This window comes from Lissotriton vulgaris, chromosome 5 (genome assembly GCF_964263255.1).
Source record: "Lissotriton vulgaris chromosome 5, aLisVul1.2, whole genome shotgun sequence".
In the NCBI taxonomy this organism is placed as follows: Eukaryota; Metazoa; Chordata; class Amphibia; order Caudata; family Salamandridae; genus Lissotriton; species Lissotriton vulgaris.
This window is the reverse complement of record NC_141693.1, coordinates 4,969,872-4,992,666: the sequence shown is the minus strand read 5'-3', so window position 1 is coordinate 4,992,666 and position 22,795 is coordinate 4,969,872. Positions and strand designations below refer to the sequence as shown.

The 22,795-nt window shown below is 47.7% G+C and overlaps 1 long non-coding RNA gene across 1 annotated transcript; it reads left to right on the top strand.

Annotated features, from left to right (window-relative positions):
• Positions 1 to 302: 302 nt before the first annotated feature.
• On the top strand, positions 303 to 861 carry LOC147709961 (uncharacterized). Its single transcript, XR_015295603.1, has 3 exons — positions 303 to 335; positions 431 to 494; positions 792 to 861. It is a non-coding gene; the product is annotated as an uncharacterized LOC147709961 (long non-coding RNA).
• The last annotated feature ends 21,934 nt before the right edge of the window (positions 862 to 22,795 follow it).

Here is a 22,795-nt window from a genome sequence, read left to right as displayed (position 1 = left end):
AACACTGCTTATTAAGCATCCCCAATTTCATTAGTGTTTGCCTAAAACTCTTCAGTTAGGGAAAGCGGATGAGTATAGATTTGACCTGACTTTACGCTCAGGTATTATGAAGTTACCTTTTTCCAAATGATAGTTATAACGATCTAGGAATTTTTTTTATTGAATGTGAAAAGTATTCGTATGATATGTTCTTGATATGGTCTAACCTGTACTATAGAGTGATGTAAATATGTTTTATTTATAGGAAATTGTTTCTACTAAAAAGAAAAAAAACCTTTATCAATACTACTTGGATTACTACACTATGGGGAAGCGTGCGAATTGACTCGAATTGAGTAAGTGGCCCGTAACTAGCTTGATATAATTTATTAGACTCACTACAGGTCTCATGTGATTAATCTTGATCAATATGCTCACCATTCTATTACAGAATTACCCAATCCTAATACTTGAAGGAACTACCATACCAGATTGCTTTCTAGACTCACTACAAGGTATGCGCTTTTATAGTAACCACAGGGTCTATGTCAAATGCTGATATATGGGGTTGTTCCTCCCTTCTCCAATATGTGTGCAAATCTCTTGATATGATCTGGGTCTTTCTGATGCAAACTTTGCAAATAATAAATAAATAAGTTGGAACAATGGGAAGAAAGATGACTTCTGTAAACAATATACAGATTTGGCCAAGAAAAAGAAGTTCATAATCGTTAAAGTCGATGTTTGGATATTTGGTTTTAAAATGTATGTGTACAAATTGAAAATAGCCTTTTTTATGTGTACTTTTGTAGCCCTGAAGAAGTCCCTGGATGGAATGAAACGCGTTGGCGGTTTCAAAAGTTTTTACGATGAAAAATAAAGGATGAATTGGAATACAACATTGACTTGTCTTTGAAAGAAATATGCATCTCTTGTTTATTTAAATTGTTATATTGTGTATATAAAGTGTGCTGGGCTATCTTATGTGTTCACATTTGGGTAAAGCTATATCACCAGTTCTGCTGTGCCCACATTCATCTTGGGCTCAGGGAGGATCAATGAGTTGCAGCCCTTATTGACTCTTCTAGGAGGTTACGTATCCTGTGTGGTGGAGTAAGGACAATCTGACAAAATTGAGTTTCTGATAGACCTTTGGAGTACACTCTACCACATTTTTAACCGAGCCTTGTTGTACCACAGAAGGTTATGGCTGCGCTGCTGCTTTGATCACCCTTGTACTCTGGAGTTAAGGCTCTGCAGAGCCGGATGCTCTGCTGGCTACGACATTCTATTAACGTACTGTACTTATCAATTTGTGGGAAGACGTTGCTTGTACACTCTAGGATTACAAGATGTGCACACCAGATTATTATTATTTTTAAGAGATTTGTAAAGTTCAACAGCTTTCCTGAGATGGTCTTGGTGCTAGATAGCAAAGTCTGATCCCCAATGACAGAGGTACTAGAAGGTAGAACCAAAGAGACAGATCTTAAAAAGTCTCCTAAAGGTTTGAATATCCGAAGTGGCACGTAGCTGAGCAGGGAGGGCATTGCACTCCCTGGAGGCCAGATAGGAGAAGAAGCTACAAGCCCCACTTTTTTCTTCTGAACTCAAGAATAACTATCAGTTAGATGACCGGAGAGACTGAGCTTGTTGGTATGGGGTGAATCTGTTTGACAAGTACTGCGGACCTTTAGGGTAAAAAGCTCTGTGTGTCAGGACCAGACCTTTGATCCCAACATGTTCTTTTATGGGCAGTCAGTGTAGTTCTCTTAGGTCTGGTTGGATGCGGGCTCTCCTGGGAAGGTGTAGCATCAGCATTCTGCCCCAGCATTTAGTATCAAGCTAAAAGACAATGTTGTTCCTGTTAAGTACAAGTTGAGAGTGATGTCTTTCAGTGCCAGGCATCAACTTTCTCAGGTGCTCAAAACCATAGAAACAGAAGATGTTATTTAGTCAGTTGGTTAATCTGGTTATCGCCCATAGATGTAGCATGTAAGTGGAAAAATGAACTAAGAGTTTGCATTGACTTGTGTACCCTCAACCAATCCATTTCCATGGATTCCCATCCCATTCCTAGAACTGATAATATACCAACCAGCTTGATTTAGCCAAAGTATTCACTATATTAGATCTGAGGTGAGTGTATCATTGTCAAGTCATTGTCCTCTATATCCACAGAGAGGACACCAAGTGCATTTATAAGCCCAGCATACATGCTACTCACTAGATCAAGCTTAACAACAAAGTGTATTCATACCATCATCCTCTACAGACACGTAGATCTTCGAACAGATCCTCACGGAGACAGCACAGGCCCCCAGGCCCATACAGCCACAACTGTAGCTGGCAAGTAACTCAGTGGCAGAAGGATAAGCCCAAGGGAAAGGGGACTTAAGATAAAATAACAAACTAAAATAAAAATGAGAGATAAGACTGTTTGCCTTTTTCCTTGTGGAATAAAAAAGATTTGTCTTAGTACTTGCGCCAAGTGATAATGTACTACACTGTTACTGTTACTGATTATTTATGGTCTTACCTGAGTACCGGACATACTTGACTAAGAGGGGGCCATCTCCTTTTGAATTACCTGACTATTCTAGTTAAATTATGCTCCACCTAGCCAAATATATCAACTGGTTAGGCTCTATGATTAAGATCACAATTCCATCTAGGCACTTAATGGACCTTAAGTCTAAGGTAAATGGAAATGTACTTACTGTGAAGGTTCTCACTAAGAAATTACAGATTCTTCCTTTGCCGGTTGTTCTTCCTCTTTAATTCTGCAAAGACCCAAGGCACACCTTTACAACGATTTAACTATGGTAGCTTTCTAACATCTGCTGATACCTTGCTAAGTGTTACACTCACACTTGCCAGTGTTCACATAATTGTTCATGAATTGCATGTAGGGAACATCTTATTCAACATGGAGGGCTTAGTTCAAGACGTTCTACATTAGAAATATACTTCTGTCTTAAAACTAACATTATAACCTCTTGCATTGTCTAGTTTTATCTTCATATAACAGGTTCGAAGTCTGTTTGAGGGGCACAATCCCCTTGACTCTTTTAACAATTTCTCCCTCCTTCTAACAAAATAATTTGTTCTAATATTACATGAATTCTTGCAATGTCTCATAATAACCTTTGAATCTTTCTTTTCTTAATTTGTTCCCAGAAAGGTTTTAATTGTACTTATCTGATAGAAAGATGTTAATGTCCGCTGGGGCTAAATGTTATTCTGTCGGGAAGCTCAAATTTGGCAGCAAAGCTCTCTTGACTCTGACCGTTCACTTAGTATCTGCAGTGCGAAGCATCGAGAATTCAAAGGGCACAGTTTTTGTAGTTCTGGCTCTCAGAATACCTCCCAAGACTTCATAATTTGTCGAGAACAGTCGTTTTCTCCAGGTTTGGGGTTTTAAAGGCGCGAGTGGCGCGAGATGCTGCTTTAGTTTTCTGTTGGGCTTCAGGGACATCTTTTGTGGGAGCATCCTTTAAGAAAAGGCAGGAGCTTCCTAAACAGATTCCAGGGGCTCTGTCTTCAAATGTTTAGAATAGTTTAGGAATATCACAATACTATTTGAGCACATTCAAGAACATGTTCGCCAAGGATGCTCTTGGATGGTACGATTTAGCTTCTAGCAACTTTGCTCTTCCACCCTTGGAATTTTATGATGTCATAGAGTTCCCCAAGGTCAGCCCAACAATCATAAAATTGCTATTTTACCTGATTCCCATCACTGCATGTGAGGATTTGAAGGATATAATATGCTTCCCCAAAGGATTAGAGCAGAGGGTCCCAGTGTCCACGCTTTCCACCTGAACTGATTGTGAATACTTCATTTAGTAACCTGGGGGAAAGGGGGAAAGGATAAGGCACCAGAGACACTCTTTCAGAATAATACCCATAAAAGCCTCAATTATCTTAGAACCACTGCTTGTTAATATTGAAAAAAACACATTGAGAAACAAACTAATAGACTCAGGTAAACACATTAACAAGCTCGAATTACGCCCAACGCTGGAATGAGGCTCACGCCTCAGTCCGCGGAGGAGTACCTGGCCCAGGTCCTTCGAGGATACAGACCCCAGCAGTGCACGCCAGGGTTAATCTAGTTGTACAGCCCAGGTAGAAGGAGGTCACCTGAAGCCACCAGCTCTTGAGCGCATCAAATGCAGGTAAGGCTTAAGAGTATGCGAAAAAAAGGGGAAGAGTGTAAGGGGAAAAGTAAAGTAGCAATGTTTACAGGAATTAGGGAACTGAGAAGGAAAAAAAGAACAAAATGTAGGGACGCAGGAATGAGTAACAGACTCATCGTAATTGGAAAGAAACATAGCAATAGGGAGAGGCTGCCATGCATCTTGCCCTTCTCTTAATTGACTTTATATAGGTGCTGACACTCTTGCCCAGGAACTCTGTCTTTAACCCAGAAGTGAAGATGCTAAGTTGTCATACTAGCTTCCATGTTTGTATACTCCACAGCCTCCATGCTTGCCTTCTTCTGATTTTAAATAAAGGTCAAAAGCTAGAATTATCAAGTGTTCGCACTCTAGCTGCCCTCTTTTTTTCTGACACGTCATCACCCTCGATGCTGTCTTTCAGTACAAGATGGTGCTGTTTCGCTTGGCATCCAATGCAGCTGCTTTTCAGCGTGTGACGAAACAGTTATTTCAGGGTGTACAGGGTCTTTTGGCTTTCCAAGACAACATTTTAGTTTTTGGATGAGATGTATAAGAACACCATTCAAGATTCCATAGAGTTTTGCAGACTCTTTAGTGATTTGCACGTAGGTTTGGATAAGAGAATATTCGGTTAGAGATAGTTCCAGTACTTCCAGCGTGTGATCAGGAAGGTTGGTATCAACCCTGACCATGAGTTGTTAGAGACAACAGAATGGCTCCTAATCCTGGCTACACTGATCAGGTCCTTTCTTTTCTTGGTCTTTGAGAGTTTTCTACAAATCTCTTATCCAGTTTCAGTTTCAACGCTGAGCCACTTCCAAGACTCACAAAGAAAAGCCATTGCAGAGTCTGTGTTTTGGTGCAGACAAGCCTTAAGAGTCGACATGGCACACATTCCTGTGTGCCATGCCCACTGTTGTATTCCTATATGATGTCACTTCTAGAATTATGGCTTGTCATGTAGAATGCATGTGTGAGACAGATCATTCTGCCGTTAGACCTGGCTTGTGAAACTACTGCCTGCCTCCTGTGGATGTCTAAGTTGTCTTCCTTCTTGAATAAAACTACTTGCTACTATCCCACGTGTGGATTCCTCACTACATAATTCTTGGCGACGATCGGGAAACTTGAACTACAAGCAAGAAGGATTTTTCGACAACGTTCACATGTTGTTTCTGTACAAGGCATCGAAACAGCCTTTCAACGCACAAAGCAGTGATTTATATTCTTCGACTCTGAAGAACCAAAGAACCACGTTTTGAAACCTACAATCGTGAGTTTATTCCGACTTTATTTTTTTTTTTAAAGGAAACTCTCTTTTGCGTTCATTACCGTTGGACGCTGCATTCTTCAAATTCCTGCAGAACCCTGCGCTCGCTACCTTGTGCACCCGCAGCGCCTTGACAACGCTGAGAAATCTCCATTCTACAGCCACGTCTTCTTCGTCTGTGACGGCGCTTCCCTTCCTACGCCTTGGCAACGCAGAGAAGCCTCCATTTCACAGCCGAGTCTTCCGCGTCTCCGACAATTCTTCGCTTCGCTTCCACCACCGCTGCATCATGGGTACTACCCTTTCACCTTGACGCTATGACGTCAAACGTCAACAACGTGCCGCCATTTTGTTTGTTTTCTTCGTGATCCACAAGAAAGCAGTTTTGTTCACAAAGTATTTCTTCTCCTCATTATAACTTCGTTATTTCTCTTATTTTTTCCAGCGGATTTATTGTTTGCCATTCTTCTACCATTTACCAACTAATAGTAAGGTACTGGAATTTATTTTTTTTTCATTTATTTTTTATTTATTTAAAAAAAAAAAAAACAAGTATGTCTAACATTGCTGCTCCACCTCACTTTCTACAAACCGCTGGTGAGCCAAACATTGAATGGGATTTATGGTACCCAATGTTTTTAGCTTATGTTGACGTGCTGGAAAAGGATGGGTGCTCAGCCAAACGCAAGTTAGCTCTTCTTAGGCATTGTCTTGGTGGAGCAGGTATTAAAGAATTTGACAATCTTCCACCCATTGATGATGCTGGAGATATTGACGTTTTTGAAAAAGCTTCGAGACAGATGAAAATTCGTTTTGGTAGAAAAATAAACACCGTTATGGAACGTTTCAAGTTTTATTCCCGCGTCCAGAAACAAGATGAATCAATTAAAGATTATGTTTCTGCCTTACGATCTTTAGCTTGTTTGTGTGCTTTTGAAACCATTTCTTACGAACAAGTTCTCAGAGATCAGATAATGATGCGTACAAAGAGTAAGAAAATTCAAGAAAGACTTTGGTTAGGTACAGAATCTTCTTTGAGCGCTGTCATCAATATTGCGAAAGGAATTGAACAATCAGAATTGTTTGTTTCTGAGATTAGAGGTCAAATACCGAAGTTCCTGAGACTGAAGTCTCCTTAGTAAAGAGTCAAACTACTTCATTTAATCCTTATAGAGCACCTTCTAAAAAAGACTATGACGAGAAATTTTCAGAAAATAAGAATGTTGTTGATAATAAGTTTTCTTATAGGAAAAATGTTTCTTGTTATAGATGTGGTAGTTCCAATCATTTGGGGAACTACAGGGGATGTCCAGCTTGGGATAGAGTATGTGTCAAATGTAAAAGGAAAGGTCATTTTGCTAATGTTTGTCGCTCTTCCCAAAGGGTTAACTATATTTCTCAAGAAGAAGAAGAAGTTCTACACAGTTTTAATTGCATTTTATCTGTAGACGATTCAGAACAAAAAGAATTTCCCTCCTACACTATTTCAATTGATAACCAACCTATTCTTTTAATGACGGATTCATGCTCATGGTACTCCATTATTGGTCTAAATTTGTTTAATAGTTTTTGGGGTGACAGGAAATTGTTAACTCCTGACATCTCTCCCGGTGGTTATACTGGGCAGAAAATAAACATGGAAGGTTTCTTTTGGGCTGACATTCAGGTAGCAGATAGATATACCAAAGGGAAAGTATATGTGGCCACTAAAGGTGTAGCTATTCTAGGATGGCCACATCAATGATTGCTTGGAATTAAACTTGACCCCAATGCCGATCCTCCAGTTTATTTAGGTGATCCTTGTGTTTTGAGTGTATGTGATTTGGGAGATAATACTCTGTTTGTAGAGAACACTAAAAAAAAAATTCCTGATGTTTTTAAGGACACTTTAGGGAAATTTGCAAATTTTAAACATAGGATCATTCTCAATGATAATGCTATTCCAGTCAGGCACAGGGTCAGGAATGTTCCGTTAGCTTATCGTGAGAAACTTAAAGATATTCTGGGAGATCTTGTAGCTAAACAAATCATAGAACCAATTGAATCCTCTCCTTGGGTTTCTCCCATTGTTTTATCACTTAAAAGTTCTGGGGAGCTCCGGCTCTGTGTGGATCTCCGCAGTCTAAATAAAGAGATTTGGGTTGATAAACATCCTCTCCCTAATATCCACGAATTAATTTCCTCACTTACTGGTGCCACTGTTTTTTCCACGATTGATTTAGCGAGTGCCTACCACCAGGTTGAGCTACATGAGGAATCAAAGAGATTGACAGCTTTTGTGACTCCAGAGGGCAAGTTTCAATACTTAAGAATGCCTTTTGGACTCGCCAGTGCTGCGTCTGTCTTCCAACGCCTGATGAAGGAAGTTCTTTTTGACTGCAAAGGAGCCATTGCATTCCAAGATGATATCCTAATCTTTGGGGAAGATTTTAAGGAACATGATCACAATTTACACTGTGTGTTGTCTAATGTTCAAAAGAAAGGGCTTACTTTAAAATTCAATAAGTGCAAGTTTAGACAACCTAAAGTAGAATATCTAGGACACGAAATTTCCAAAGATGGCATAAAACCAAAACTTAATCATGTCAAGAGTATTACTGATGCTCCCATTCCTTCCTCCAAAGAACAATTGTTGTCCTTTTTAGGACTCACTGAATTTTATGGTAAATTTGTTAAAGACTACTCTACCATTGTGCACCCTTTGCGATCTTTGTTAAAGAAACAAGCAAAATTTATTTGTGGTAGTGAACAACAAGTTTCTTTTGACACTTTAAAGAGTAATATTATCAATGCCCCCTTTCTTAAACCTTTTTCTGTTCATAAGGAATGTATCGTTTGCGTCAATGCGAGTAATGTAGGCCTAGGTGCCGTTTTGATGCAAAAAGATGGTTTGGGAGAAAATGTAGTGTCTTACGCATCCAGGACATTACGGGATGCTGAGTTTAATTATTCCACAATAGAGAAAGAGCTTCTCGCTTGCACTTGGGCGACTCAGCATTTTCGTCAATTTCTTTGGGGGACGAAATTTACTTTGAGGACAGATCATAAACCTCTTGTCAACATGTTGTCAGCTGGTGGTGGTAGAACTCTCACTGCTCGCCTTGCACGTCTTGCTGCTAAGTTGCAGGAATACCGTTGTGAAGTTGTCTATGTTCCTGGACGTTTTAATGTACACGCGGACTGCATGTCACGTTTTCCCATTAGTGATGGTTCGAACAAGGATCTTTGTGACGAGTGCGATGTGGCTTTTACTTTATGTGATGTTAACTTAATTGCTGGAAAAGATCAGGAAAATTCCATTACTGAAAACGTTTGGTCAAAAGCTATGCTTTACGATGATGTTCTTGGGAAAGTTAAGGTTTTCTTGAGAGTTGGTTGGCCTGAAGAGAGGAAATTGAGTGGTGACTTAGCTTCCTTCTTTAAGGTTAAAGATGAATTGACGGTAATTGATGATATGGTCTATAGAGACGATAAAATTGTTCCTCCTTATGATGTTCGAGAGTCAATTTGTAGCTTGGCTCATGAGGGCCATATGGGTATGTCCACTACTAAAAGGAGGATCAGAGAATTCTACTGGTGGCCTAGTATGGATGCTATGGTTGACAGGTGGGTTAGGAACTGTTCCCCATGTTCTTTAAGTGACAAATCTGTGAAACCCATTTCTACAGGGATCTCTCCTGTTGAGTTTGCTCTTGGACCTTGGAGAAAATTGGGGGTCGACATTGTAGGTCCTTTCAACTATCAGTCAGGGAAAGATATGTTTGCTGTGGTACTTGTGGACTATTTTTCAAAGTGGCCCGAATTGAAAATTGTAGAAAAGGTTAACTCTGAAACTGTTGTTGAATTCTTAAATGAAGTCTTCCGTAGAGAGGGTTTACCAGAAGAAATTGTTTCCGACAATGGGCCGCAATTTGTAAGTGGAATTTTTGTTGCATTTTTGAAAGATAGTGGTATCCATCATAAAAGAGTTTCGAATTATTCTCCACAATCCAATGGTCAAGTGGAACGTTTTAACAGAGTAATTAAGGAGTCTTGCCAATTAGCTTTGCGGAGTGGTTTGAAGTGGAAAAAAGCTTTACAGGCTACCTTGTTCACTTATCGTATGTCTCCCAACTCTGTTACCGGCTTGTCTCCTTTTGAGATGCTACGCTGTAGAAAGCCAGGCACTAAAGTTTTTCCTTGGTGGTTAAAGGCAAGAGACTCTGAGTACCTGGAGTTAGACATGAAGAATATTAGAGACCGTGTTGGTAAATACCAAGAAAAAATGTTCAAGGGTTCTTACCAAAGGCCAGTCTCCTCTAAAATATCTGTTGGTGACTTTGTGAGGGTGCAATTTGGTGGTATTATTCCTAAAGGTGTTTCCAGGTGGTCTTCTCCAGTTAAAGTCACTGAGGTCTTTAGCAAGGCCGTTAGAGTGGAGGGTGGCAAAATTTGGAATTTTAGGCGCATCTCAATTTGCAGATCCAATATTTTAGAGAAAAAAAATGCTTGTCTGGATGTCAAATCTCCAGAAAGTTTTTCTGTTTCTGATGCTGATTCGGGTTTTCCCTGTTCCCATGAAGCTTTTGACAATTTGGGTTCATCTCATGTGCTTGTTCCTCAAATTTGTTCTAACAATTCTTCTTTACAGGTTGCTTCCTCTAATGTTCACGATGTTTCTCCTAATGAGAATTTCCAAGATTGTAACCAACAACCTGTTTGTTTACGCAGTAGTTCTCGTGTGAAACACATTCCTGCAAAATTTAGAGACTATGTTTGCTCTTAGTGTCTTTATTTTTTTTTTTTTCTTCCTCTTTCTTTTAGGGTTTTATAGTTTTTTTTTGGATTGTTTTTTGTTTTTTTTATAGGGGGGAGGTGTGTTGTATTCCTATATGATGTCACTTCTAGAATTATGGCTTGTCATGTAGAATGCATGTGTGAGACAGATCATTCAGCCGTTAGACCTGGCTTGTGAAACTACTGCCTGCCTCCTGTGGATGTCTAAGTTGTCTTCCTTCTTGAATAAAACTACTTGCTACTATCCCACGTGTGGATTCCTCACTACACCCACAACCACTGCCTGTGACATATCTAAGTCACCCCTCTAGCAGGCCTCACAGCCCAAAGGCAGGGTGCCCTATACAACGGGTGAAGACATAGCTGCATGAGCAATATGCCCCTATAGTGTCTAAGTCCATTCTTAGACATTGTCAGGGCAGTAAAGCCATACTGAGTGTATGGTGCGGGGAGTTTATCATTAAGAACTCCACAGCTCCATGATGGTTTTACTGAAAACTAAGAGGTTTGGTATCAAACCTCTCAGCACAATAAACCCACCCTGATGCCAGTGATGGATTCACTGTAAATTGCACCCAGAGGGCATCTTAGAGGTGCCCCCTGTAAAACGACCAACTCCCTTGTGAATAGATGACTGGTCTGCACCAGCCTGCCACACACAGACATGTTTCTGACCCCCTGAGGTGAGAGCCCTTGTGCTCTCGTGGGTCAGGAACAAAGCCTGCTTGGGTGGAGGTGCATCACACCAACCCCCAGGCAGGAACAGCATTCGGGGCGGGGAGCCTCAAAGGCGTCCTGCCCTTTGTAATGCTATCCAGGGCCTCTCCAGCCAGTGGAAATGCCCACCCCCTGACCAAGTCCCAGTTTTGGCAGCAAGGTCAGCGGGAAAATTAGTAGTCAGGAGAGGTGTGTCCCCTCTCAGCTTGGACCATCCCTAAGGTGTCCAGAGCTGAAGTTGCCCCCTCTTTAGGAAATCCTCCATCTTGAATGGAAGGATTTTAGCCAATCAGGTTAGGGGAATGTCCTCTCCCCAAAGAGAGGAGACCTACAAAGGATGTAGTCACTCTAAAGACCACCTAGCCCACCTGTCAGTGTGAGAAGTTGGCCTGATATGTGATGTCCACTATTCTAGTGGACACCCTGTATCAGTCCAAACAACCCTTATGGTGATGGTTGTAAAGTCAACCTTATAGACCAGCTATCCTAGTGGTAGCATGGACTAAGCAGTCTTAGGCTAAAACTTCAGAGAGCATGTGAAGCCAGCTGTTTTACCATATGTAACCCATTTAATACCAAATGAAAGGACACCACACAGGTTATATATAAAATATATATGTATTTATTACTAACACAACCCCTCTGAACTCTTTATGATTTCAGAGGCACAAGCACATAACAAGATACTTAATTATCATACAATAAGTTGCACAATATACAGTAGGGCCCTAGGAACACGTAAAACCATATACTAAAATAGTGGTATAAGAACCACGTCACGAACAAGGAAGAGGCCTAGGGATTAGGGAATCGCTGGGGCTACGCTGTACTACCAAATGTTAGGAAGCAGGAGGCCCACAGGAGGTGTGTGAACTGTCTAAACACACACGCGAGTTACTATAGAGTTACAATGGGAACGAAAGAATTGGAAACTAGTTCTTTTAGGACACTTCCGGATTGACTACGAGAAAGCTACTGAAAACTAGGACACTAGGATAGTCAACACCCACCGGAGCACCGGAGTACTCGCGTTACCTCACCCACAGGAGCCGGGTGCATAGGTGTCAAAGTGTGTCGGGTTTCGTCGCTGAATCCTATGGAGACATGTAAAAAAATGCTGCAGGGGACCAGGAGAGAAGTGTCCGGTTGGATCCAAGGGCTGATCGAGGATGAAGAGTAACAGAAAGCAGAGGGGACAGAGTATGGGTCACTAGCCAGTGACCAGGAAGGAACCAGGAAGGAACCAGGCGATGTTGTGAAGCAATCAGGTGATGTCATAAAGCTTGTCTCTGCAGCCACGTGAACCAGGAGGTGTCGACGACAACCAGGAGCTGGACACGGACTGTCCAACAAAGGATCTCGCTGTCGATGGTGTCGGCTTCCGGATTGGAGTCAACAAGCCTTGGCAAAGGCAACCCCTGCAGGAATCGAAGATGGCTTCTGATGCAGACCAGCAAGGTCTGAGGGGCTTCTCCTTTTCAGGAAAGCAAGGGCCAACCTGGAGCAACCAGGCCAGTGGTGTAGATTTGAAGGTTCGTCATCACAGAGGCCACTAGCCAACGGGCAAGTGACCAGACAGATGCGTTGAGCACAAAAACACTAGCAGGCCCCACGCGGCACTCGTGGAGTGTGGAGGGCTGTGCGTCGGTGTAGAAGGTGCTCGGGGCTGGGGATTCTCAATCCCCAATGCACAACTTCGAGGGTGCCTCAGAAGCTGCACAAGTAGCAAGGAATAGGCTTTTCAAGAAGGCCGGTCCCACGTCTCTCGTCGCCTCCACGGGTCTCAATTTTGCTGTGGCTGTGGATCGGGCTCAAGGAAGTCTGGAAGTCTGGTTCTTGTCAGGCTCCGTGCTCGGGCTCCGGCTGGAGCATCAACAAAGCAAACCGCAGATCGCTGGATGGTGCCTGTTTGCACAGGGTTCTCACTCCTTGACCACAAGGGAGATTCTTCAGTCTTCTAGTTGCAGTAGAATGTCGAAGGTCCAGAGTTTCGTTTCAAGTTTCAGTTCAGGATTAATCTAAAGTCTCTAGACTCAGCTCCTACCTATTTACCAATCTGAGGGGCTGGATTACTTGCTAGGTCCTTCCTATGGGTGGGACCAGGGAAGGGGGTGGTTACACCCCTTTCCCTTTATCCAGTTTCGTGCCGGAGCTGGGGCTGGAGTGCCCCAGCAACTGGTTTCAACCGGACTATGCAAGGGACATCCTGTGTGCCCCAGGCAGTGTCTCATTTCATTCAGCCCTCCCTGCCCCAATACACTATGGCCTGTCTGGGGTGGTGCTAGGACCTCCCAAGGCAGGAAACCTATTGTCCAAGCCTCCCTCGCTGGAAGGACTCCCAGCAGCAGGAGGTCAGACTTGTGTCTGTGGCAGCAGCGTCCATTTTGTGATGCTGAGGCTGTGGTTAACTTTAACAGGAACAACATGTCTTCTCCCTCTAGAAGGATGGAATGCTACCCCGTTGCCAGAACTGGCGAGGGGGTAGTATTCCAAAGCGTATGACACCTTACACAACATGTTTTGATAAAGCCAAACCAAAGTTAGCATTCAACCGCGAGGATTATAATGCACTTAAGAGTATATGGTATGTGTTAGACGGGGACCCGGAGGGTCGGCCGAGTACAGGGGGAGAGGCCTCCGACGAGGGCCCTCTCCGGTAATCGTACAGACAGGTAACTTCCCCCCCACAGATGGACACCACACAAGGATAAGTTCTGTACACTTTTATATAAATCTTTAGGCAAGGTGATGAGCGGTACAATGGGACCAGGATACGAGGATCCTGTCAATTCTAGTCTCTTTTGGGGAAAAAGGGTAGCGGGACAGTCTGAATACCAGTCTGGTACAGAAGCAGCAACAGGTGGAGCTCACAATCCTCGAGCTGGAGGGTTCGCAAGGATGGGCCGCGGCAGAGCCAGCAGGCCTGGTAGATGGTTCACGATGAGGAGGGCAGCGGCAGCGCCAGCAGGCTTTGAAGATGGTTTACGACGAGGAGGGCCGCGGCAGCGCCAGCAGGCCTTGCAGATGGTTCACGAAGAGGAGGGCCGCGGCAGCGCCAGCAGGCTTCGAAGATGGTTTACGACGAGGAGGGCCGCGGCAGCGCCAGCAGGCCTTGAGGATGGTTCACGAAGAGGAGGGCCGCGGCAGCACCAGCAGGCCTTGAGGATGGTTCACGAAGAGGAGGGCCGCGCCAGCAGGCTTCGAAGATGGTTTACGACGAGGAGGGCCGCGGCAGCGCCAGCAGGCCTTGAAGGTGGTTTCACGAAGAGGAGCCGCGGCAACGCCAGCAGGCCTCCAAGGATGAGTTTGTCTCGTTGTCTCTCGACTCCAGGATACAACTGTCTTCCTGCTCTGGAGCTGCCTCAGTTATAGGTCTGGCGCCCTTTGATGTCCGGACCCTCGCACTTGGAGGTCGGGAGGTCCGGGATGAGGGAGTCCAGACACCCAGCAGGGGGGTGGAGCCAGCGCCCGGGGAGGCTGGGGGCGATCGACACCTGGCGGAGGGGAGCCATCGACACTCCTTCTCCCATTGACCTGCCAAGTGGTCTCTTCACCCCCTGGGTGGTTGGTGGTGCCTCAATGTCGGGGCCTGGCCGGGCCCGAGGCCGAGGTCGACCCGAGGCCACGCGGCCTGGTCGTGTAGTGTCCCAAATGGCGGCTGGGCCAGGGACAGTGGTTCTGGAATGGGTCCGGGCCAGCAGATACTGGGGTGTTCAGGAGCTGGGGTTCCGTCGGGGAAGGGCCGTGGGTTGCCCCGGCGGGTTGCAGGGGTTGTTCTTGTCCGGGATACAAGAGGAGCAGGGGTCCGTGACCCGCCATGCGGGGAGGGAGCGGGCCTTTCATGAGGCCTGTCCAACATGCGTCCCCCCCAGCTGAAGGCAGGGAGAGTCACCCATCCTCTTGGGTACTATCCTCGCCGAGGCGGAAAAAGCGGGACAGACCGTCTGCGTTGGCGTGGTCCTGGCCGGGGCGATGCTCCACAGTGAAATCCATCCCCTGCAGGGAGATGGACCAACGCAACAGCTTCGGGTTTTCTCCCCGCATCTGCATCAACCATTGCAAGGGTCGGTGATCTGTTTGTACCCGGAAGTGGGTACCAAAGAGATAGGGCCGGAGCTTCTTGAGGGCCCACACTACGGCGAAGGCCTCCCGCTCGATGGTGCTCCAGCGCTGTTCTCGGGCCAGCAGGCGTCGGCTGATGAAGGCCACTGGCTGATCGACTCCCTCGGTGTTGAGTTGGGAGAGGACAGCCCCAACGCCATGATCTGAGGCGTCTGTCTGTACAATGAATTCCCGGCTGTAGTCGGGGGCCTGGAGCACGGGGGCGGTGCACATGGCGGACTTCAAGTTTTCAAAGGCCGACTGACATTCAGGAGTCCAGTTGACTGTCTTGGGGTTCTTTTTGGACGTGAGTTCTGTGAGGGGCCCCACAATGCTGCCATAGTCTTTTACGAACCGCCGGTAGTACCCAGTGAGCCCCAGGAAGGCTCGGACTTCTGTCTGGGTGACCGGGGGCTCCCAGGCCTGGATGGCGGCGATCTTGAGCTGGAGGGGGGCCACCAGGCACTTCCCACTTGGTGTCCCAGGTAGGTCACGGACCCTTGGCCGATCTGGCACTTGCTGGCCTTGATGGTGAGTCCGGCCTGCCGGAGGGCGTTCAGGACCTCCCGGAGGTGGTGGAGGTGTTCTGTCCAGTGGCGGCTGTATACAGCAATATCGTCCAGATAGGCGGCGCTGAATTCCTCGAGCCCCGCCAGCACCTTGTTCACGAGTCTCTGAAAGGTGGCGGGGGCGTTCTTCATTCCGAATGGCATCGCCTTGAAGTGGTAGTGTCCATCCGGGGTAGAGAAGGCTGATCGCTCCTGGGCTCCTGGGGTGAGGCCGATCTGCCAATAGCCCGATGTCAAGTCGAAGATGCTCAGGTAGCGGGCGGCCCCCATGCGGTCAATTAGCTCATCTGCCCGGGGAATGGGATGAGCGTCGGTCCTGGTGACAGCGTTCAGACCTCGATAGTCCACACAGAACCTGAGCTCGGGAGCGACGCCCGGGGCGGCGGCCTTGGGGACCAGCACGACCGGGCTGGCCCAGGGGCTGTCGGACGGCTCAATCACTCCCAGAGCTAGCATTTTGGAGACTTCCGACTGGATGCAGGCGCGTACTCGATCAGGCACCCGGTACGCCCTGTGTCGGATAGGGGGGCTATCCCCGGTGTCAACGTCGTGGAGGCACCAGGGGGTGACCCCAGGGATGAGGGAGAACAAGTCGGCAAATTGGAGTAGCAGTTCTTGGCAGTCTTGGCGTTGCTCTGGGGACAGGGCATCGGAGAGGTGGACTCCCTCAACGGAGCCGTCTTTCTCGAGTGTTTTCAGAAGATCAGGGAGGGGCTCAGAGTCTTCTTCAGCCCCACTGTCGGTAGCCATCAGGAGGCTAAGTTCAGAGCGCACAAAGTGGGGCTTGAGTCTGTTGGCGTGGAGGACACGTAGGGGGTTTCGGGGTGACTCCATGTCTACCAGGTAGGTGACGGGTCCCTTGCGCTCCACCACTTTGAAGGGTCCCATCCATTTGTCCTGGAGGGCGCAAGGTTCAACAGGGGACATCACCCAGACCTGTTGTCCCGGCTCGAACTCGATGGATGAGGCATGCTGATCATACCAGCACTTCATGTCTTCTTGGCTGGCTTCGAGGTTGGCCTTGGCAAGTTCCCTGAACCGCCGTGTCTGGTTACGGAGGGTCAAGAGGTACTTGTATACATCAGGGGGAGTCTTCTGGGGGGCCACCTCCCATCCTTCTTTGACCAGGCTTAGGTGGCCCCGGACGGGGTGTCCATACAATAGTTCGAACGGACTGAAGCCCAGGGATTTCTGGGGGACCTCCCTGTAAGCGAACAGGAGGCACGGGAGCAGCACGTCCCATTGGCGACGTAAGGGTTATTCCAGGCCCATGATCATCCCCTTGAGAGTGCGGTTAAATTGTTCTACTAGTCTGTTCCCTTGCAGGTGATAGGGGGTCGTGAATTTGTAGGTGACCCCGCATTGTTGCCATAGGGACTTCATGTACTTGGAGATAAAGTTTGTGCCCCTGTCGCTGACGACTTCTCGGGGGAAGCCCACCCGCGAGAAGATCCCCATCAGGGCCCGGCCCACCACAGGCGCCGTCACGGTCCGGAGAGGTATGGCCTCGGGATAGCGGGTGGCATGGTCCACCAGGACAAGTATGAATCGGTGTCCCTGGGCTTTCCGGGGCTCCAGGGGCCCCACGATGTCGATTCCCACCCGCTCAAAGGGGGTGGTGACGATGGGAAAGGGTTGCAGGGGGACTTTAAGTTTTCGGCCGCTCTTCCCGCTGGCCTGGCAGGTGGGGCAGGCCCGGCAGTGGTTTGCTACATCCTTCCGCATCTTCGGCCAGTAAAAGTGGGTCACGAGGCGGCTGTACGTCTTGTCCTGCCCCAGGTGCCCGGCAAGAGGCACGTCGTGTGCCAAGTTCAATAGGAAGTCTCTGAATCGGAGGGGGACCACCAGCACCCGGCTGGCTCCCAGTTCGGCAATCTTTTGCTCACTATATAGCAGCTCGTTGTCCCAGTAGATCCAGTGGGCCCCCGAGGTATCCCCTGCCCTCTGGGCTATGGCTTGTTGTCGGAGTCCCTTGAGGGAGGGACACGCTCTCTGTTCCTGGCGGAATAGTTCCTGAGTGGGGCCACCTTCTTGACGCCACTGGGCCAGCTCTGGGAGGTCTCGGAGTTGATCACGTTCTTCGTTGCCGGACCCCGGTGGACCAGGCTCAGGGGTTGTTTCTTCTGTGACGATCGGCGGAGGAGGTTCAGGCCACTCCTGTTCCTCTGGGCTGGAGATGGCGCGGGCGGCCATGGATTGGGTCGTTACACAGACCCATTCAGGGAGACCAAGCATCCCCAGGTGTTCCCTCCGCTCAACGGCTGACCAGGGGGAGCTCTCGAGGTCGTTCCCCAGAAGGCAGTCCACTGGGGCATCATCGCGGACAGTTACTTTCAGCATGCTGGACACCCCTCCCCACTCGAAGGGGACGCAGGCCATCTGGCACAGGCTTTCGGAGTTGTCGGCCGATCGTACTGGACAAAGTACATTGGGTAGGATCTGGTCAGGGGTCACCAGATGGCAGCGGACTGCGGTCACACTGGCCCCTGTGTCACGGAGGGCTTCAGCCCGGCGGCCATTGATGGTGACCCACTGGCTGTATTTCTGCGTGTTGGCGGGGATGGATGCCCGCGGGACCATGTCCCTCTCCCCTAGACAGACCAGGGACATGGCGGCGGGTTCCCACTCGGGCTGGTACGGTTCGTACTCTTCGGCGTCTTCTTGGGCCGGCTCTTCTCCCAGGGCGGCGGCAGCAACCTGGCGGTTCATGGGGCTCTGATTTTTCGGGCATTGGCGTAGTGGCCGGGTCGCTGGCATCTGTGGCAGGTAACGTTGGAGCGGAACCCTGGTCGCGTGGGAGGACTTCCTCTTCCAGCCGGGGGCGGGGGGTTGCTAGTGGAGGGCATCGTGACGGTGTCCCTGCCCCGACCCTGGCCTCCTCCTCCCCCCCGTGGGCGGTGGGGCCCTTGGGAGGCTCTGTTCTGCTCACCAGGCCAGCTCCGAGTGACTCGGGTGCTCTCCCATCAGTCTGCTTCGATGGCGAGTTTCCGAGGTTCAGTCAGTTTACTATCGAGGAGGTGCTGTCTTAGTTCGACGAAGCAATTATTGGAGAGGTGCTCCCATACAATAAGATCGAACAATTGCTCATAGGTGGTGACCTGGCTGCCCTTGATCCATCCCTCGAAGGCTCGGCTAAAAAAGTTCACGTACTCCACCCAGGTTGTACCCGGGATTCGTTTGCAGTCTCAAAACCTCTGTCGGTACATCTCGGGCGTGAGCCCATAGCGAGTGAGGAGGGCGTCCTTCATGTGGTCGTAGGATGTCATCTGGTGGTCGGGGAGTTGCAGCAGGGCGTCTCGTCCTTCGTTGACGAATTTCCCCCATAACCCGGCTCCCCCGTCGCTCCGCGGGATTCGGTGGGAGGTCATTGCTACCTCGTAGGCTTTAAACCATTGCTGGATATCATCGTTCCGGTAGTATTCCCTGACGACATCCTTGGGGATGTGGACCTTGGGGTCCGTAGGGGCAGTGGGGCTCTGGTGCCCGGAGACTCCGAGGTCTTTGTTCTGCCGCCGAATTTCTAGCTCCTTCAAGTTGCGCTCATGCTCGTAGGCTAGTCTTTTCTCTTCCAGCTCCCTCTGGCTCTTTTTCTCTTCACGTTCTTCCCTGAGCCGCAAGTGTTCGAGAGTTATTTTTTGTTCTGCCAATTTGAGTTCTCAATCTAAGCGGAGTTGAGCCAGCTCCAATTCGTGGAGCCGGCTTTTCTCCCGTTCTCGGGCCTCTTCGGACGAGAGGTCCGATCTTCTTTCGTCCCCAGGGGTGGTACTGGTTTCGGTGGTCTCGAGGCTTTGATTTGATCTTGGGGTGGGGATGTTTCCGTCTCCACCCAAGACTCTAAGGCGTGCTTGAGGTCATCTTGCGTTCTCAGTCCCGTGGTAGCAATGCCCAGCTCTATGCAGAATTGCTTTAGTTCTTTGTGGCTGTACTCTTCCAGCTTTTCCATCTGAAATTTTTCTGTTGTTCCACTCTCCTTTGTCGTCATGGTGGCTGTGTGTCGTGGGGTGAGTTACTCTCTGTACGATTATGCGTCGGCTCGGATCGCGCCGCTGGCCACCAATGTTAGACGGGGACCCGGAGGGTCGGCCGAGTACAGGGGGAGAGGCCTCCGACGAGGGCCCTCTCCGGTAATCGTACAGACAAGTAACTTCCCCCCCACAGATGGACACCACACAAGGATAAGTTCTGTACACTTTTATATAAATCTTTAGGCAAGGTGATGAGCAGTACAATGGGACCAGGATACGAGGATCCTGTCAATTCTAGTCTCTTTTGGGGAAAAAGGGTAGCGGGACAGTCTGAATACCAGTCTGGAACAGAAGCAGCAACAGGTGGAGCTCACAATCCTCGAGCTGGAGGGTTCGCAAGGAGGGCCGCGGCAGCGCCAGCAGGCCTGGTAGATGGTTCACAATGAGGTGGGCCGCGACAGCGCCAGCAGGCTTCGAAGATGGTTTACGACGAGGAGGGCCGCGGCAGCGCCAGCAGGCCTTGCAGATGGTTCACGAAGAGGAGGGCCACGGCAGCGCCAGCAGGCTTCGAAGATGGTTTACGACGAGGAGGGCCGCGGCAGCAGTGGCGTAACGAAAGATGAGGGGACCCCCCTGCAAGGTACAATGGAGGGGCCCCCTCTCCAGATTTAATCCGGAGCTCTCAGGCCTGAGTACTGTGTTAAGGAGGTCTCCTGCAGCTCGGGGGCCCGCAAAGAGGGGGCTGCGGGAGCCTGTGTTACACCACTAGGGGTAAGTCTGTTTTTACTGCTTTTATCAACTTCTCAACAGCTTGTGGTCATGTCGATAAAACCAACTCTTTGGGAAAAACGATCTGCCCTCGAGATACCCTTCTGAAATTAATAACTGCTGTAGGCTCTTCCATGTGGTGTACAGTAGTTATGCGCGGAAATAGTGGAATTGTCTAAGATAGAGATATCTATTAGCTCCCCTTCTATTTTCACCATACCTACATGATTTACCTGGAATATTTACTAATCGAATGGAATCTCATTCCATTCACCTTGATGCATGCTGACGAGTTGATTTTGTTAGACCTTATTCCTCTTGGTCTGAGACATCATTTGCTAAAATGCACATATTGCAAGTAAACATTTCCTTAAGAGCAACGCGCAAAAAAGTAAGGTTGTGACAGTTAATGGCAGAAAGTAAAATAGCTCTCATAATTGGGTGTTAGATGAGGACCAAAGCAACAGCCTCAATCCTTGTCCGGGTGAACCACAAAAGTCAATCAATTAACCTGTGCTTAACCCTCTGGTAGCTTGGCACAAAAGCAGTCAGGCTTAACGTAGAGGAAATGTGTAAAGTATTTATGCAGCGCTTAAACAGTAAAGTGCGGACAGAACACAAAAAAAATACCACACATATTTAGAAAAGTTGAGTAAAATGTAATATTATTTGACACCAAAATGACTAAAATCCAATTAGTAGAACTGACATGCAATTTTAAATATTTAAGATTAAGCATTGAGCTTGAAAGCAAAAAGCAAAAAGTGCCTCTTGCGGTTATCTGGTAGTGCAAGAACGGGTGAAAGTCCCAAGTTCAAGCAGACCCTGCTGGAGCGCACGCCGGATACAGGGACCACGTTAGCCCCGCTGAAAAAGTTACCCTCTAAAGTCTAGCATAAAGAGTCCAGTTTGCGGTGGAAGAGGCCGTGAGGAGGAAGGACAGTGTCGGGGATGGTCGTCGCTGGAGTGCGAAGAGTAGGTCAGGCGTCGTAGTCGGTCATCCCTGTGGCGCGAAGGTCCTGTTGAGAGTCGCGCTTTGTTTTGGCTGCCACTGCGGGCTGTCGATGCTGTAGCGCTAAGTGCACATCGTGCGTAGGCAGCGGTCGCTGTAGAGTGAAGAGTCTGGTTCAACAGAGCTTCACTTTGGCAGTTGAAAGGGCATCAAGATCTTGGCACAAACTGACCCATTAACACTCACAAAGAGCCCAAAACTTCAAGATGTCTCCTTTTCTTCTAGGAATAGCTCAACAGATGCCACACCAAGGGTCCAGGAACTAGAAGGCAGGACCTCACACCAGCAGAGACCAGGCAGGTCCACTTGCAGGTCCAGTGTAGCAGGTCAGCTAGTCCGTTGCAGTGAAACATTTGGAGCTTGTTATATCCTGGTAGCTCAGAACAGGAGGGCAGTCAGCTCACCCTTGGAGCCACTTCAGCCTGGGATGAAGGGTACAGGCTCAATTCTTCGTTCTCAGACAGCAGTCCAGCCCTCAAGCAGCAGGGCAGTCCCATAACTTACCTTCTGTAATCACATGTCCAGGAGTGGTCCCTATTTATACCTGTGTCCACTATGAAGTGAAAAAAAACTTCTGGAGTCCCCCCCCCCATAGAAATGTCTGGAATTTCCTGCCTCCCTGCCTTGGTACCAGGCTGTCTGCAGGCACAATTGGCTAGTGAAGAGTCCTTAGTGCGCGAGCTAAGGCAGTCTGTGAAGTGCAAGTGTGACAGGTGACTGCTCAGCACCTCTCATCAAGTCAGGATGGCCCAATCTAACCAGACCCTCTATTCTGTGGCTGTCTGGGAGGAATACACAAAAGCCAACTGCCAACTACACTATTCATGAGACAGAGGAAACAGTCCGCATGCACCAAATGGTTAGGACTAGAAAATGGCTACTTTCTAAAGGTGCATTTTCAGAATTGTGACTGAAATCTGACTTTACCATTAAAGAGAGTTTTACATTACAATTCCCCAGTCTCCAAACATAACATTCTCACCTGCTCTCAAAGAGACGTTATCACTTATTAAATGTAATAAGGTATCCCAATTTAATCCTATGGGAAGGGTAGGCCTTGCAATAGAAAAAAAAAACTTGAGAGGCATGTAAAAGTTTAAAGTGCATATCCAACTTTTTAAATACAACGCACCCAGCCCTATGGGTTTTTAGGGCTTACCCTATGGGTGACTTATATGTAATAAAAAGGAAGGTTTTGGCAAAAGGTCTATTCTGTCAGGCCGAAATGGCAGTTTAAAACTGCACAAACTGGCTGCAATGGCAGACTGAGATGGGGTTTAAAAAGGCTACTTGAGTGGGTTGCACAATAAGTGCTGCAGGCCCACTAGTACGAATTTAATATACAGGCCCTGGCTACATGTAGTACCAATTTACTAGGACTTACAGTAAATTAAATGTTGTAATTGGGTGTAAGCTAATTTTACCATGCTTAGAGGAGAGAGAACAAACACTTT